Raw genomic sequence first — 4,944 nt, 5'->3', positions numbered from 1 at the left:
TCATTTTTTTGTCTGACATTTTGGCCGGTCACATTTTATTTTGCCGGACATTCATGATGCAAAACGGCCAATGTCCGGCCACAGCCGGCTAACGTGAACCCTGCCTACGACAATCTGATTCTACAAGGGGTGTCACGATAACCGGTAATCAGCCACGTTAAAAAGTGCTGACAATAATCATTACAGCTTGAAAAAAAAAAAACTGTACCGTACCGGATAACCATACTGTACACCATGACACTGTGAGCTTTTTTGACCTCTCCAAGTCTGCTGATGTTGCCACAGAGGCACACTTTGTTGCCTAACACCTAATTTGACCTTTGGCCGCAACACGGCAGGTGGCTGCATGGCGGTGTCGGACGACCTGCTGACCGCGCACTACACAGAGGACTACCAGGAGCAGCAGCTGCCCGACAACCCCGAGCGACTACAGGTATGGAGGGGTGTCACGATAACCAATATACCGTAGCCCGTACACCATACTTGGATCCATGCTAATTTCACATTCAGTATTTAGGAGTCATTCTTCCTTTATGTCATTTCTGTTTCACTTTCATAAAACCACACACATGCATATAGATTACATGTAATTACTGATTTTTTATTATAATAAATCCCCAAGAACCACTTGAACATCTTCAAGTGTGCATTCTTACCGTTACCCCTCAGTGGCCACAACTTTCCGCAAATAACTTATTCATCATATCAAGTTATATGTATTTGTAAACTCCCTGACAAGAGAAACATTCATCCCCAGCAAATGACTGCTGTATGTTTTCTGTGTACCCAGTAAATGGTGATGATGGTGCAGCTCCTGTGTGGACATGCTCTGTTACAACAACACAACACCGAGCCAGAAGACGAAGCCGTAACATAAGCAGCAGGTAAGTAATACACGTGATGGCAATATACATTCATTAACTTCACAACTGTGTGTTTGTGTTGGGTTATGGGTTCCGAATAACATTTAGAAACATATTTTTCACAATCGTGTGTGAATGCAGCCACCTCTAATTCTAGCTGTATAGCATTTGTAGGGACCTCAGTAAATGTATAGCCTATTTAGCCATCCCATTCGTGTAAAGGGAGTCAGATAAAGTAAAGCAATTCAATCCGCTGTATCTTGTCCTGATCATCGCTATTATTCTTACTCTACATGTTCTAAACAGGCTGCAAGTTGCCTTTCCTTCCCTGTTGAAGCACATTACGGGCGGCTATAAGCAGTGTGCACAACGCATTCCAAATAAGAACACATTTGACATAGAAACCATAGACTAATCTGCTGTTATCAGAAGTGGTGCCAAAGTATTCTATTGAAATTAACCAAATGCTCAGCAAAAAAAAAATAATTATTGCCATTAACATAGCACAGTATAAAGGACCAGTTCAGTCATTTTTTTTAACATGCAGTTGTAATGCTCACACTACCCTGGACTTGTTAGTACCTGAGGGTTTTCCGAGACCTTGGTAATTGTAATGGGGGCAGTGCTTTGTTTACATGTCAAAAAAACATTTTTATTTATTCCCAACACCCAAAAACATCCGAAAGGTTATACAACATCAGCAGACAACTAGCAAACAGCGGTACCTTTCGGGGAAATGTTTGGAGTAGTCCTATGCAAACGCTGCCCCCATTAGAAAAGCTCATCTCGGATAATAATCATATCTCGTGGCATCACCGAGTACTGACAAGTCAAGGGTAGCGTGAGCAATACAACAGCATATTGAAATTGACTGAACTGGTCCTTTAAGCCTACTTGCCCAAGAATATGGCAATAAGAGTACTTTCATCTGTGTGACAGTGACCTATACATATTCTAGATATTGTGCTATCCTGCAGTTATGTTATGCCCATTCACTTTCATTTGATTTTTAAGTGAAAACGAAAGGATGTACGTGGTCTACACTTCTGTACACAGACTCATGTGCACAAACAAATCTCAAGACAACCGATCACAAGTTATCTGTAATTGCCAAAAGCGTCTTGGGAAAGACAGCGGGCAGAAGTGATCGTCTGTTTTTAAATACAGCTGATATAAACTCTCCTGACCTTAACCTTTGGAGCACAGTGGAAGTTGTCTAAACTATATTTCTCAACCTAACCTTTAACTGTCAGTTGCTTTGGTTAAAAGTGTCAGCTAAATGTAATGTAATGTAATCTCTCCCCCACTTTCAGTTGCTGTTGAATGACCGTGCTGACCTCCAAGCTGAGCTATGGCAAGGCAGTGAACACATCAGTGGTAAGCTTCTCCATACACCTTCATTGTCTTTGTCCTCACCCATCGAAATTGTCAAGCTGTTTGCTCATTATTGCATTGTATATTCCTCATAACTCATCGAGACGTGTAAATGCCAAAGCCCTTTTGAAAAGTAACATTTTGAAAAATACTTCAATAAACACAAAATATATCTCCACAATATGCACAGACTATGTTTAATGCAATATCTGTTTAACAGACAACATAAAACTAAGTTCTATATTAAAACTTTTATATTTTATATATTTCTAACTGTTCATTGTCAGAAATTTCTGATCTGCCAATGACATGGTGGCAACTCTGTGAATTTAGGCAAGTACACATAGTTGAGATCACCTGAGTTCAAACCGAGCATGAGAATGGGGAAGAAAAATTATTTAAATTACTTCCAACATGACATGGCTGTTGGTGCCAGAGGGTCTTGGTTGGGGTATTTCAGAAACAACTGATCTACTGGAATATTGAAGTTATTGTGATACACATAACTTACTAAAATCTTATTCTGTTCTCCAGGTTTTGGACCAACCAGCTCTCCAGCTGCATCACTGAATCGGTGGAACTGCACAAACTACAAGTCTGCTGTGCCTCATGCATACTCCCGGCCGACCACAGTGCAAGATTTAACTACTTATAACAAGGGACAACATGGCATCCCCACATCCTTTCCCATGGTGTTGTCTCAATGTTTTTGAAGTATCTGGTTTGTGTGTGTGTTTAAGTTACTACTTCTGACCACGTACTATCAATAGGTGTCTTAACACTTCAGAGTAACAAGAAAAAAATACATATCAGAGCAGGCCAAATTATAAGTAAAGTTCATAAAGGTTAGAGCAGGCTTCACCCAACATTTTTTCTCTTCTTTTAAGGGTGCTGACTAAAATATTGTAAAACTGAAAAATGAAAAAAGGTTGCATCATGCATAGGTTTCTTTATTACACAGACGCGTTTCGGCGTTCTGCCTTCCTCATTGTAATAAAGAAACCTATGCATGGTGCAACCTTTTTTCATTTTTCAAATTATAAGTAGCACATTTACACCCTACTATAGTATCACAAGGGATTGGTGACTTTGGTGAATAAAATAGGAAGTAAGTATATTTCAGCCTTTAAGACTCAGAGAGAGAGGAATTAGTTAAATGCGATTTAATGAGAAGATAATTGACTATGCATTTAACAGAAGGTAGACAGTCTTTGGCGTAGGTCCAATCATCAGCCCGGGTCTTCTTGCGCCAGTAGAGCCTGCCGTAGCCGTGCAGCAGGAACTGGACCTTTAACCCCGCAGACAGGTAGACTGGACCAACCTGGTGGTGGTGGGGATGGAGGAGGAGATTTTTAACCACCTGAACCTGCAACAGCAAGAGTTAGACATGTCACTATAAAGGGAAGTGGTGGTTGCTGCTTGGCTCTGCAAAATGCACATGTGGCATTCGAATCTTACTAGCAGAACTAGCGCTGGCTACTCTCCTCTAAATCAACACAAAATATCAAGTTATTGTGTGCCTTAATAATGCAACATGTAATTCAAGATGCCTTGCCTTGCATTTATTTTAATAACATGACTTTTCAATTCACAATTTTATGCAACAGTATGTATACATTTTATTTTTAAATGATTGAATGAATGAATGATAGCTTGAGTTGTGACTCCTTGCATTTTGTTTTAAAAACAATTAATTCTGTTAAACATTCTTACGCAAAGGACTTTTCCCTATTTGAATGTCATACAAAACTGAAATTAAACATTGAGTGTTTGCTCCTTATTTTTTGTTTTGTTTTGTTTTGTTTTGTTTTAACTCAGCACGAGCCATTTGTTAAAGGTCTCACGGTTTCCCCTCTTTGAATGGTATACATTGTATAGTAGCAGTAGGATAACATTATCTGTAAGTTTTGACTGATACGCCCAACCCAAGAACAACGTGGACTGGAGCTAAGGTGGGTCGTCCAAAAAACAGAGTTCATGGTGTTAAGAAAAAAGCAGAGGTTCATCAATTGGCTCTGATTTTTTTCCCATTGTTTTCATGGTCCTCTATAAACACATACGTGGGGGAGGGGAATGTGTTGTAGTTAGGGGATTGACACTATTTCACCTCTGAGCGCACTGTTTGATGATCTGCAGTCACTATAGCAGGGGCGGGGAACTTTTTTTTCATTCAAAGGGCCGTTGAAGTCCTCCAAGGGCCTCATTATGAACACGAACCAGGATTTCCCCCGACCCCACCTTCTCTAAGCCCGCCCCTTATATATAACTGAACTCTATTGCAAACATAATTGGTAAGAGTCCTTTACAAAATGTGTTATATTTCATGTGAAGCGGCATAACATTAAACTCATGTCGGTGGCTGGATAAAACAGACAGGTTCCCCACCCCTGCTGTAGGCTACAGAATGTATTGAACAAGCTTGATATTGAAAAGCAGAAATTAAAATGTTGGCTGAGCCATATGGAGCAGCGAGGCTGTGCAATTTGCCACAAGCCATGACGTGAATTCCATTGCCATAGTAGGCTACTGAGTACTGAACATTGTTTTTTTGTTGTTGTTGTTGTTTAACAGTGGTTCCTTCCAGAAGCTGCATGACATTGGTAGGGCCTATGGCTTGACCAACTCGGCAATGCAATACATGCAATTATCTATGGAAGTGCTAGCTGAAGCAATTGTAGCCTCCCCCCATGTCAGTATCAATGACGTC

The 4,944-nt window shown here is 40.3% G+C and overlaps 1 long non-coding RNA gene across 1 annotated transcript; it reads left to right on the top strand.

Moving 5' to 3' along the window:
- Positions 1–324: 324 nt before the first annotated feature.
- On the top strand, positions 325–2,908 carry LOC134443927 (uncharacterized). The gene is made up of 4 exons (XR_010033783.1): positions 325–433; positions 791–884; positions 2,177–2,240; positions 2,772–2,908. It is a non-coding gene; the product is annotated as an uncharacterized LOC134443927 (long non-coding RNA).
- The last annotated feature ends 2,036 nt before the right edge of the window (positions 2,909–4,944 follow it).

Source organism: Engraulis encrasicolus, unplaced genomic scaffold (genome assembly GCF_034702125.1).
Source record: "Engraulis encrasicolus isolate BLACKSEA-1 unplaced genomic scaffold, IST_EnEncr_1.0 scaffold_39_np1212, whole genome shotgun sequence".
In the NCBI taxonomy this organism is placed as follows: domain Eukaryota; kingdom Metazoa; phylum Chordata; class Actinopteri; order Clupeiformes; family Engraulidae; genus Engraulis; species Engraulis encrasicolus.
Note: the sequence above shows the minus strand (reverse complement) of the source record. Positions and strands in the feature narration are given on the sequence as shown.